The sequence below is a fragment of the Echinops telfairi genome, unplaced genomic scaffold (genome assembly GCF_000313985.2).
Source record: "Echinops telfairi isolate 266 unplaced genomic scaffold, ASM31398v2 ScPeMD7_7;HRSCAF=31, whole genome shotgun sequence".
Classification (NCBI taxonomy): domain Eukaryota; kingdom Metazoa; phylum Chordata; class Mammalia; order Afrosoricida; family Tenrecidae; genus Echinops; species Echinops telfairi.
This window is the reverse complement of record NW_022103904.1, coordinates 27262172-27275737: the sequence shown is the minus strand read 5'-3', so window position 1 is coordinate 27275737 and position 13566 is coordinate 27262172. Positions and strand designations below refer to the sequence as shown.

The following is a 13566-nucleotide window of genomic DNA, read 5'->3' as shown; positions in this document are numbered from 1 at the left end:
ATTTGTTGCCATCATCATTCTCAAAACATTTGCCTTCTACTTGAGCCCTTAATATTGGTTGTTCATTTTCCCCCCTCCCCTCCCCTCATGCCAGGACTAGTCTTGGCTGATAACATGGGCCATCATCTGCGAAACCTCCAAGGAACATTCTGGCTATACTATTTAGATCTATAAGTAGAACCATAATCCAAAATGTCAGGGAAATTGTGATGAATAGTAAAGGCTAAATTAAATCTTAAAGTATAAATGTGGATTGTGTAGTTGGAAGAATGGGTAGACTTGTTCTAGATGGAAACTTGAGCAAAGTGAGCCAGAGATCTATAGGTAGTTTAGGATTTGGGGATCATTCACTGAAAGGTAATAAAATGAAGGAGGGAATAATGAGGGGCCTTACATGCCTTTTGAAAAGACAAGATCTATATATTGAAGGTATTTGCGATCCAGTAAAGAATTTGCTAATTTAGGAGATTAGTAATCTTTCAGACATTTTTATTAACTATGTTTTTGGGGAATCTGGATTGAAGACGAGCATGTACATTGACTTTAGTAGGTCTGTCAGGAAGGTTCTTAGCGCAGTGGTATAGTAGAAATGCAAGGTAAGGTTTTCTGGATTTAAGGCAAATACTTGAAAACAAATAGTTAGACATAAGACTTTAGTGATTAGTTGTGAGGTCTTATATTTAACATAAAAGGAGAGGTGGTAGTTTTCAAAATCAGGTTTTTGAAGTCCAGGATTGAAATGAAATTATATGTGTGTTTTGACCGAATAAGTGGACAACCCCGTTCCCCTTTTATCCTGAGACTAGAAAGACAATGAATATATGAAACTAAATGTGTAGGTAAGGACAGATGTCAGTCATTCATGGCTGCATCATCATCTCCTTCAGTAAATTAGGTCTACTACATCAAGATAAAAAAAACAAAACAAAAACAAAATCTCACTCATCGAATTGTTGCCAACTTATAGCAACCTTACAGGACAGGGTAACACTGCTCCTGTGAGTTTCTGAGACTAACTCTTTATGCTAGTAGAAAACTCCATCTGTTTTCTGTGGAGCAGCTGGTGGTTTTGAACTGCTGACCTTGCAGATCCCAGCCCAACACATAACCACGACATTAAGATACAATCCAGTATACGTGAATAGGATAGATGGCTATGAACGGAGGTTGGATATTTAAAATGCCTAAGGAGTGACTGGCTGAAGTAGCGTGTGAAAGTGACTCATATTGAGAAACTTTCAATTATCCCAGGGGCTAGGGTTTTGGCTAGATGATGCATGCAGTGACATCAGCTGATGATGTAACCAGGGGTTAGAGTCCATGGGCCTAATTTCCTGAGTAGAGAAGATAGATGTTCGGCTAGGTAACATAAGCAACAGAGTAAAAATTCTTGGTTTGTTTGTGTTTGTTTGTTTCAATTGCTACAAAATCATAGAAACATTATTGATCAAAAATATTAAAATGTGAGATTGTTTCTTGATATATCCTCGTTACGTCTGTATCCTTAAAAATAGTTTTATTGAGGTGTAATTCACATACAATTCAGTAATTCATTCTTATTAAGAAGAGTTATACATTCAGCACCACAAACGTTAGAATATTACCCCCCCCCCAAAAAAAAAATCCAAAATAACCTCAAAACCATTTTGTACAATATCTATATCCTTGACCCACAGGACAGGAAAAGGGGCAATGACTAGGTGGGCTGGAGGGGATAAGGAAGACTCCCATCACCCGTAGTCACATATCCACCCTGAGCATGTGCATGGGGGTGTGATGCACTGGGGGGAAGAGATGACAAAGGGGTTTCACCTCCCTCAGTCTAGGGAGATGGCAGCAGGTTGTGGTGTCCCCACAGCATCAGTTGAGGAAGCGCCAGCAACACCGCAGTTGCAGGGCAACTTGTTTGTGGCATCTTCAACGGGGAGCTTTTAGTTGTAGGTGAGCTCCTCGCCATACTCATTGTTAGTTGACTCACCATTTTCCCCCAGCTTCCCCTTCCATGCCCCTAGGAAATCATTAATCCAGTTCCTGTCACTATAGATTTACCTATCCTGGACTCCCTATGCAGAAAAGCCTACAAAACAAAGACAAGGAATTAGAAGAGTAATGGTGTACTTAGGGGGTTTAGGAATCTATGAAACCTTCGCATAAAAGGTTCTAGGATAAGCAGTACCCATGGAGGAAGCTGAGCTTTAGTTAAAACTCAGAGATAAGGGGACCATATATAAAGCAGCTGATGATAGGGATATAACTTAATAATCTAAGAGGCTTTCTGGAGTATTTGGTGGATGAGTCAAAATTTTACAAAACAGGAAAGATTAGATGGGGCCTTAATTATGTAGGAAAAACCATTCATGACTATACTGTGAGGCATAAAAAGATACCTGGTGAAACTCCGGTGCTAGGTCACTTGCATACTGTTTATCTTAACCACATAAGATAGTATACTGTCCATACAGAAATGTCTAAGGTTCTAGTCATAACTGCCGTGGGAATACAGCTCTACACAGGTTTGCCAACAGTACCCCTGTTTGCAACGATTTTGTCAATTCCTGGACCAGTAGAAACCATAACTAAGCAACAACTTAGTAAAGTAAGGAGCACATAATCTTATAAGGCTTAATTTACTAAACAGGTAATAAAAACCTTGGTTTTTGCTTAAGAATCAACACAGATGTTTTATTAATAATAACAACTTACCTTTATTCAAGCTTTGTACGGAGACAGGGGAGGTGCATTGCTTTTCATCTGCATGTGGCATTCCTTTAAATCATAGTCTCCCAAATTAATTTTGCCTACTGCCCCCTTTTCAGAAAAGATTACTCAGCGCCCCTCTGGCAATTAAAAACTTTCGTATTACTGTATAGCCCTTAATTGCCCACTTTTGGAAACAGTGTTATAACTGTTGCCCTAGAGAGGGCAAAGGTTAAGCACTGGGCTGATAATCAAAAGGTCAGGAGGTTCAAATTCTCCAGAAAAAAAGATCTAGTGAAACACTAAATGAAAAGTTGGTAGTTTTCATCTACCAGATGTTCCACCTGAAGAAGATATGTCATTTTGCTTCCGTGCAGATTTGTAGCCTTGAAAATCCTGAAGGGTACTTCTACTCTGTCCTATTAGGTTGATATGAGTCAGAATTGACTCAATGACAGTGGCTTTGATTTTGGATTTTTAGTTTTATGAATCTCCTCTATGGTACACAGCAATAACTGGGGCAAAAACTTGAATGCATTTTATATTATTCTTTTTGAATGCATTTTAAATAGTGATTTAAACATTGTTTTTTTACATAAATTTCACAGGGTAGTTTACATAAGGGAGTCCCATCGCTGGCCCTGTCCATGTCTCCCTTCCCTATTCTCTAGGTATTTCCCCCCAGGTGTGTACTATGCTAACTTTTTAATAAAAATGTGTACATATATATATACATACATAGATATATGATGTATATGGTATCTATCGTATGTGTATCATAGTTCTTTAGTGCTTACCTGGTGGGGGAGGGGTGCTGTTGTCAAACCTGTGTAGAATGTGCATGTATGATGCATGCATTCTTTGAGTGAAAATAAAGTACACTTAGAGAACATGTCTGCTTGATTTTTAGGACTTCGTAGTGTTGTTATCACTTAAGTTGTTGTATAGTAAATTCTTTTTATTTTTTTATCATTTTATTGGGGGCTCATATAGATATCATAATCCATACATCCATCCATTGTGTCAACCGCATTTGTATATATGTTGCCATCATTTTCTTTCTACTTGAGCCCTTGGTTTCTGCTCCTCATTTTTCCCCGACACCCTTGCTCCCTCATGAATGCATGATAATTTATAAATTATTTTTTCATGTCTTTACACTGACCAGTGTCTCCCCTTTACCCAGTTTTCTGCTGTCCGCCCCCCTGGGAGGGGTTTATATGTTGATCATTGTGATGGGTTCCCCCTTTATATCCCCACCTTCCCCTTCCCCTCCGGGTATTGCTACTCTCATTATTGAGGTTTATCTGCCCTGGATTCCGTGTGTTTCCAGCGCTTATCTGTACCCATATACATGCTCTGGTCTAGCCGGATTTGTAAGGTAGAACTGGGGTCATGATAGTGGGGTGAAGGAAGCATTAAAGAACTAGAGCAGCGCTTCTCAACTTGTGGGTCACAACCCCTTTGGGGGTGGAACGACCCTTTCACAGGGGTCGCCCAATACATAATAGTAGCAAAAACACAGTTATGAAGTAGCAACGAAAATAATCTTACAACATGAGGAACCGTATTAAAGGGTCATGGCATTAAGAAGGTTGATAACCACCGAACTAGAGGAAAGTTTATGTTTCATTGGTGCTATTCTGCACCCTGACTGGCTCGTCTAATAAAAATTATTAATAGCTATCACAAATATTATTTTATAATTTGGCTTAGAAATAATGCTAAAAAATTAACCTAAATCTTTTTAGTCAGTCTTATATTTGGTGTTATCTAAATTTATATGTATATATCCCATGGTAGCTGAGTCTTTTTATTCATATTTAGTCTCTTGGATTTTCTTAAAGAATTCAAAACAATTTTTCAATATTTTCAGATTTTTTATGTTTAGTGAGTGTATTCCCAACCCCTATTTTAATATTTATACTATTTTCCTGTATATAACTAAGATAATAAATAAAGCAAGTAATTGTTCAATAACACTAATGTTTAATTTTTCCTTAATGTTGGAATTTCCTGAGGGTTCGGTCTTAAACTCTTTTTCTAAGTACTAGAGATACTTTACCATCGCTACTGTGATAAGTGTAGTTTCAGTTTCCAACCAAGACATATCCGTTGTCTGGACTATTAAGATATTTATCTAATTGGTTTGCTTATTTCTGTTTTGCCCAATTTAGTCCAGTTTAAAAAAATGGAATTATCATAAAGACATAGTTGATTTAGTTACTGATATGTTAAAAACCCTTTAGTGAGTCATACTCCAGGGATTCTTATCTGGTTATTTGTTAATGGCTTATGAATCTTCTGAAATTTCTTAAAAGATTTAATGTGCACTTTGTGAGGAAAAAGTCATCCTTATATTCTTCTGGGCCCGTAAATGTGAAAAGTTTAGGAACTACCCTTTTTTGGGGAAGGAGGGTTAAAAATGAGAAGCTGATACCAAGGGCTCAAGTCGAAAGAAAATGTTCAGAAAACAATGATGGCAACAAATGTAAAATATGCTTTACACAATGGATGGATGGATGGATTGTGATAAAATGATTCAACAACAACAAAAAAGAACTACCCTTTTGCTGCCTAAAATTAGAATCCTTTATCATAATTTATAAGATCTCCCATGATCTGGTTCCTCCTTGCCTTTCCAGTTTTTTAATATTTTTCCTTGGATTTTCTGCTTCTGAGCGGCTTAGAGTTATCTTTTTATATAGGCATATTACAGGATATTCTTGGTTTGGTTCTAGATCATCACAATAAAACAAATCATACAAATTTTTCTATTTCCCAGTGCATATGAAAGTATATTTACACTTCACTGTTTGTAGTCTTTTGCATGTAATTGAAAAAGTTTGAAATACTGTGAAAATTATTAAAATGATGTGAGTACATGATGTGAGTACATGCTGTATACTGTTGGGAAATGGTACCATTAGCCTTGTTAGATACAGGCTTACCACAGACCTACAATGGACTTAATAATAAGTCCGTATTTGAGTCAAGTGCAATAAAATGAGGTATGCTTGTACCATGTCTCAGTCCCCAATGCCTTTATCCATTCTATCGGAAACATTTGTCGTATATTTTGACATTAATCTTTAATCATCTTTTGAGATTTATCTTGGATGAGGTACTTCTCCTTAAATTGATACAGCTTTTTAATTATTCTTAGGTTATTACACTCACTTGCCTGTCTCCTTTTTTAAACAGTAAGATTTTTGAAAAACGAGCTCATTTTATATAGCCTAAGGACCGAGGATAATACTGATTATCAAGTAGAATGTGATTTATATGAGAAGAAGAATTTGGGAGTAATTTAGTTATTGCTAGAGCTTTGAAAGAAGATAAAATTGACCAACAATAAATATTTTTTAATCGTTTTATTAGGGCCTCATACAACTCTTACCACAATCCATACATAACATCAATTGTGTAAAGCACATTTGTACATTCATTGCCCTCATCATTCTCAAAACATTTGCTCTCCACCTAAGCCCCTGGCATCAGCTCCTTGTTTTTCCCCTACCTCCCCTCTCCCGTCTCCCTCATGAGCCCTTGATAGTTTATAAATTGTTACTTTGTCATATCTTGCCCTGTCTGACATCTCCCTTCACCCACTTTTCGGTTGTCCGTCCCCCAGGGAGGAGGTCACATATAGTTCCTTGTAATCGGTTCCCTCTTTCCTACCCACTCTCCCTCTACCCTCCCTGTATCACCACTCACACCAATGGTCCTGTAGGGATCATCCACCCTAGATTACCTGTATTTCCAGTTCCTATCTGTACCAGTGTACATCCTCTGGTCTAGCCAGACTTGCAAGGTTGAATTCGTGTCATGATAGTGGGAGCGGGGAGGAAACATTTAGGAACTAGAGGAAAGTTATATTTTTCATCGTTGTTACATTGCACCCTGACTGGCTTGTCTCCTCCCCGAGACCCTTCTGTAAGGGGATACCCAGTGGCCTACAAATGGACTTTGGGTCTCCACCTCGCACTTCCTCCCTCATTCGCTATGGTAAGATTTTTTGTTCTGATGATGCCTGATACCTGTTCCCTTCGACACCTTGTGATCGCACAGGTTGGTGTGCTTCTTCCATGTGGGCTTTGTTCCTTCTGAGCTAGATGACCACTTGTTTACCTTTAAGCCTTTAAGGCCCCAGATGCTCTATCTTTTGATAGCCGGGCACCATCAGCCTTCGCCACATTTGCTCGTGCACCCATTTGTCTTCAGCTATCCTATCATGGAGGTGAGCACACAATGATAGGATTTTTTGTTCTTTGATGCCTGAGATAGCCGGGCACCATCAGCTTTCTTCACCACATTTGCTTATTCACCTCCTTTGTCTTCAGCGGTTGTGTCGGGAAGGTGAGCATCATAGAATGCCAATTTAATAGAAGAATGTATTCTTGCATTGACGGAGTACTTGAGTGAGTGGAGGCCCAATGTCCTTCTGCTACCTTAATACTAAACCATAAACTAGATCTATTTCCCATCCTCATATGTGAATTTATCTGCATATGTACATGTCTTTATCTAGACCTGTATAGGTGCCCTTTGCCTCCCAGCTCTTTACTCTATTTCTCTTGACTTTACTCCTGTCCCACTATCATGCTCAGTCCCCACCAGGGTTTCAGCAATTCCTCTTGGTTACATTACCCTTGATCATGCCCTACCAGGCCTCCACACCCTCCACACCACTGATTTCGATCACTTGTTTAGTCCTCCAGATCATTCATCCAGCCTATCTTATTTAGACAGACCTGCAGAGATAATAACATGCAAAAAACAAGACAGAGCAAAACCAAGCAACAATATACAACAAAATAACAACAACAAACCAATGACAAACAAAACAAAGCAAAACACAAGAAAAAAAAGCTTGTAGTTAGTTCAAGGATTGTTTTTGGCCTTTGGGAATGTTTTCCAGTCCAGTCTGTTGGGGCACCATGCTCTGGCCCCAAAGTCCACTTTCGGCATTCCCTGGGGACCTCTCCGCTCTGTTCCCTTGCTGTTCTGTTGCACCCCATTAGTGTTTTGCCTCGGTGTTGTGGGATCAGATCGGGTGCCATTCCCACACTGTGTCTTCGGTGCTGTCCCCTGCGGGGCCTTGGGTCAGCGAGGGCGTCATGCCTCATAGTGGGGCCGGCCATGTGGTCCTCTCTGGACTGGCTGCTCCAATTGAGGACATTGTCCTCAAGGCCTGGTGGGCCAGGTTGTGCTCCATTCTCTCCTCCTCCCCCTTCATCTGCTCCTGTGTGCTCTAATCAGATATGTCCCTCTCCCAGAGCTGCAGATTCAGTGCCGTCCTTTGAAATAAATTCTTATTGGGGGAGGGGCATGCGTCCACTTAGTAGTTTTGGTTGCCCCACCACCAACCTCTCCACTGGTTTCCCACTGCACACTGGCATTCTGCATCCACATCCTGGATCACTGGGTTGAAGTCTAGCCCCTCCCTCCCTATGTAGACACAAACAATACCCTCCCCTTTGGTGGGCTAGTACCACGCGCCCTGCCACCCATCTCTTTTTTATTATTATTTTTTTTCCCTTTCCCCACCTCCCTTCTAGTTGTCCACCATGTGTATCCCTGTACCTGGTCAGGTCCCTGTAGCACTACCTGGGCCTAACCCCAGGAATGTTTGTATACAGTTGCTTTTTCCCTATGCCCCTTTTGCATTTTTTCTTTTAAAGCTTACCTCAGTGGACTCATGTTGTACTTGCTCTTTTGTGCTTGACTTACTTTGCTTAGCATGATTTCCTCTAGTTCTTTCCATGCAGAGATGTGCTTCATACGTTCATCGCTGCTTTTTAGCGATGTGTAGTACTCCATTGTATGTATATTGTTCTCTCTTGTGGTGAATAAAGCAGATAATGGCCATCTATTGATCGGAGTAGTGTCTGGGCCCTTAAAGCTTTGTATTCAAATATGCAGCAATTTAAGTGAGGAGTCAACTAAGTGCACATAGAAGCAGCACACCATCTTGTGTGATCCAAAGATGACAATAATAAAATTCAAATATGACGAAGGGAAAAGTATCAGAGCTAAAATTGTGAACACTCAAAATTTGTGGAAGGCTGCAGAGGACAGTGGGAGCCCAAAACCCATCTGCAGAGTATTTGGTCAAATTAAGCTGCTGGCCTGTCCACTCTAGCCCCAGGTGAAGGTCTATCTTTGTGTTCCTGGTATGGATTCTACTTCATCACGATGGATTATTTTTTTGATACGTTGTTGGATTTTATTGGTGAGAATTTTGGCAAGAATTTTTACCTTTATGTTCATGAGAGGGATCTCACTGCCATTGAGTCAATACTGCTTTTGTGGAGTCGTTCCCAGGTTTTGATATCAGGGTTATGCTTGCTTCCTAGAATGACTTTAGGTAGTTCCCTAGTATTTTATCTGAAATATCCATCATATCTGCTTTACCATTACTCTCTCTCCCCTCGATAGACCGATCTAGCTTTTACCCCTCATTAAAAACAGCCCATTCTGCCCCTTGATTTTGTGTATTTTCTTATTTCTTATTTACACTTTCTTATTGCGCCTGTTTTTTCTTTGCTTTAAGAGATGGCGGGGAGGGAGGAGGAGGGGAAAAAGGAAAATGAGGAGATAATTCCAGGAACCCAAGCGGAAAGCGAATTTTGAGAAAGATGAGGGCAACAAATGTATAAATGTGCTTTACACAATTGGTGTATATAAGGATTGTGATGAGTTGTATGAGCCCCGATAAAATGATTTAAAAGAGAGAGAGAGAGAGATGACCCCTTGCTCCACTACTATATTTTAATCTTAGCCCTCGTTTTATTTTTTAATCAATTTGATTGGGGCTTTTACAGGTCTTATAACATTCCATATCCTCTAGTTTTTAATATGCACCCTTCACGTTGAGGAGACTATTTTTTCTACATTTCTTTTCTTCTCTAGAGAACAGTAGAGATGTAATTTTTTTTTTTATTTAACTACTCAGGAAGAGTTTATTACTCCTGTTATAACAGTTCAAATTTCATCATTTTCATAGCCTTAGTGCATATTCATCAATACGAAGGAATATATAAATATTTTCAAGGGTGTATGACATGTTTTTGCTGTGATTGAAATAGCTGGTTTTGTCTGCTTAGAGATGTAATCAGTAAGGAGAAAGAAGTTCTTTTTTTCCATCCCAATGTACCCAACAGACAAATAAAAAGTTGAGTGGCACTATCCCTGTTTTCAGAAAAATTCTTTATTTTGTTAATTCACATGGATGAAGGAAGATCCAGAAAGTTCATTTAGCACTCATCCAAAAGTGCCTTTGCTAATAGGGGTGGTCAAGAAATTTACCAAATAGTTAATTATACCTCACTTAGGAGACCTTTTGTCATTATTGTTGATGTTGTTAGTTCCCATGGAACTGATTCGGACTCATAATGGTGCATTGTATGAAGACTAGCTCACCACCCACAATGTTTTGTAGACTTACTTCTGGGAAGTGGATTACCAGATTTGTTTTTTGGGATGCTTCTGTGTGGATTCTAACCACCAACCTTCCAACTAATAGTTGAGTACTAATCCATTTGTGCCATTCAGGGGCCATAGATGATTTTTATGTGCTTTGAATTTAGGTTGAGATACCTACCGTAATTTAGAGATTATTCAACATGTCAATGGGAGAGTGCTTAATATGACTGATTCTATAATATGGTGCTTCTGACAAGGCCTCCTTTTAGTCCTGTCATATCAATGCAGCTACTGTTTGGGGGTATTGGGAACAGAGAAACAGATGAAATCTCTCCACATTGATAATGAAAGCTCAGAGTCAAACCTGGGTTTACGATCTCTTTCTAAATATATGACTTGTTTTGTAACTACTCTGACTGCAGCAAAATGGGGGCTAACATAGGTAATTTAAAGATTTGTGAGGGTGATAATAACAATTATAGCAATAATGAAAACTAGCAAATGTCAGCAAAACATTGTCTGACATGCTACCAGAAGATTAGTCCCTCAGGTGGAAACTAAACCAAATTCACAGCTATTGCATCGATTTTGACTCATAGCGATCTTATAGGACAGAACTGCCCTTGTGGGTCTCTGAGACCATAACTTTTTTTCCTTTCTTTGAATTTTTCATATGATTTGATTTTTTCCCTTTAATCATAATAATTTAATAATCAAATTTTGGCTTTACAGGAAGGTTTGAATATACAGGTTTATCCAGTGTACTTATGTGCAAGGCAAATACTGGTTCTTGAAATGGTCCAACGGTGGAGCCTCTGCTCATCCAACCCAATTCACCCCCTTGCCTGGCTTTATCTTCACTATATTGTGCAGCTATTTCATTGAATCTCATTCTAGACTTCAACTTTCCCATGGCCTCTAAAATTCTTCTATGTTGTTCGCATAGGATGTATCTGACCTTTATTGCATTGCCACCACCTTTGGGGCCCTGAGCCTTCTTGTCAGCACTGTCATTCTCAGAGGCTACTCTTACCCTTTTCCACCTTTCCCTTTATCACATTTTCCTCTTGGCATATCTTCGAAATTGAACTCTCTGAGACTGTAACTCTTTATGGGAGTAGCAAGCCTCATCTTTCTCCTGTAGAACGGCTGATGGTTTCTAACTGTTGACCTTGTGGTTAGCCCAATGAGAAGAGCTATTTTTTCAAAGTAGAGTCCACCTTAATGACATGAATAGAGCAAACCTTTTGGGATTTTGACCTGTGCTAAAAGGGCACTAATTAAAATAAGAATAAATAGCTCCAATACCCATTAATAATTCAAACATTAGTATATAGAGGGTGAATATAGGAAAATTGAAACTCAAAAACAAAAGTATATAAAAAGCAATATTCCAAGAATTAATGAGCTGAAATGTTTTGGTATTGGCCATTTTGTGTCAGATAATCATGATTTATTGTGCCAAGAACAAGTTAAAGAGAAATGGCATCACATTCATAAAACGAATATTTCAAGGGTGATCTTAAAGTACAATGCTGTCTGTGATGGTATAATATCTATGCCTACAAGGGATGCCAGTTAATAATAACATTTATTCAAATTTGTGGATCAACTACTTAAGCTGGTGGTGAAGGAATTCAAGAATTTAACAACTTCAGCTTGAATATTGATGATTAGAATGCAAAAGTTGGAAACAAAGATGAAAAATTCAGTGCTTGGAAAATAAAGGCTTTGGTGATAGAAAAACATGGTCAGATGATAGGTTTTTGCAAGACCAACTTTAGTGCGAATACCTTCTTCAACAACATATGTAGTGACTATACATGTGCTCTGTATCAGATAACATACACAGAAATCAAATGTAGTACACATGGAAGAAGAGACAATGGAGAAACTGTGTCATCAACCAAAACAGTGGCAGGGGCCATACCCGTGGAGCATGCCATCAATTGATTATATGCAAGTTCAGGGTGATAGTTGAAGAAAATGAAAATATAAGTCCAAGAGAACCCAACATACAGCCTTGAATACATCCCATCTGAATTTAGAGGACATTTCAAGCACAGACTTGATGCAGTGAACCAAAAACCAGATGAGTTGTTGGGTGACATCAAGAATATTATACACAAAAAAAGCCAAAAGGTCATTAATAAGACAAGAAAGAAAGAAAAGGCCTAGGGAATGTCAAAATCTAAAAACTGCTCGTGAACATAGAGTAGCTATAGGAAATGAAAGCAATGATGAAGGGGAGGAGCTGAACAGAAACGTCAAAGCAAAAAATGAAAAACACCCCAAAACCTCAAGGAATTATAATGAAGTGCTGAGAAATCTGGAGTATGCCTCAAGCTGAAGTAAAGGAAAAAATGTAGGCCTCAAATTGCAATATTAAATAATTCTAAGGGCAAAATATTTGATGATGCAGGAATCATCAAAACAACATGGAAGGAATAGTCACTCTACTAAGAATTGGTTTACATTCGACCATTTTAAGAGTAGCATATGATCATTGAGATGCAGTGTGGAGTCTTTGGCAGACCCCTATTGGTGAATCACAGCGTCAACCTTGGGATTTTGGAGTAAAGTCCTGCCATCCTCTGCAGACAACTACTCCCCCTTTGAAAAACAGCTGTTGGCCTGTTATTGGGCCTAGGTGGAGATTGAACGCCTCACCATGGGCCACCAAGTCACCATGAGGCCTGAACTACCTATCATGAACTGGGCATTGTCTGACCCATGGAACTATAAAGTTGGATGTGCGCACCAACACTCCATTGTTAAATGGAAGTGGTATATACAAGATCGGGCCAATTTAGGACCTGAAGGGACAAGTAAGCTACATGAAGAAGTGGCCCAAATGCCCACAGTCTCCACTCCTGTCACTTTACCTTCTTTCTCCCAGTCTGCACCTATGGCCTTCTGGGGTAGTTCCTTACCATACTTAAACTGAAGACCAAAAAAGTCATGCTTGGTTTACGGATGGCTCTGCACAATATGCAGGTGCCACTCGTAAGTGGACAGCAGCAGCACTACAGCCCCTTTCTGGGATTTCCCTAAAGGACAGTGGTGAAGGGAAATCTTCCCAATGGGCAGAACTTCGAGCGGTGCACCTGGCCAGTCAGTTTGCATGTAAGGAAAAATGGCCAGATGTGAGACTGTATACTGATTCATGGGCTGTGGCTAATGGCTTGGCTGGATGGTCAGGGAATTGGAAGGTCCATGATTGGAAAATTGGTGACAAGGAGGTGTGGGGAAGAGGTATGAGGATAGACCTCTCCGAATGGGCCATGAAAGTAAAGGTAATTGTATCTCACGTGAACGCTCACCAAAGGATTACCTTTGACGAGGAGGACTTTAATAATCAAGTGGATAAGATGACACGTGCTGTGGAGACTGGTCCTCCTCTTTCCTCTGCCACTCCTGTTATCGCCCAATGGGCACATG

General features: G+C 39.5%; 1 protein-coding gene and 1 pseudogene across 2 annotated transcripts in view; one reads left to right on the top strand and one right to left on the bottom strand.

The window, feature by feature from the left end:
- Window positions 1-13566, top strand: part of UBE3A (ubiquitin protein ligase E3A) — a 103900-nt gene that overhangs the window by 9261 nt on the left and 81073 nt on the right. The gene's annotated exons all lie outside the window — the stretch shown is intronic.
- Window positions 10814-11199, bottom strand: LOC115868131 (annotated as a pseudogene).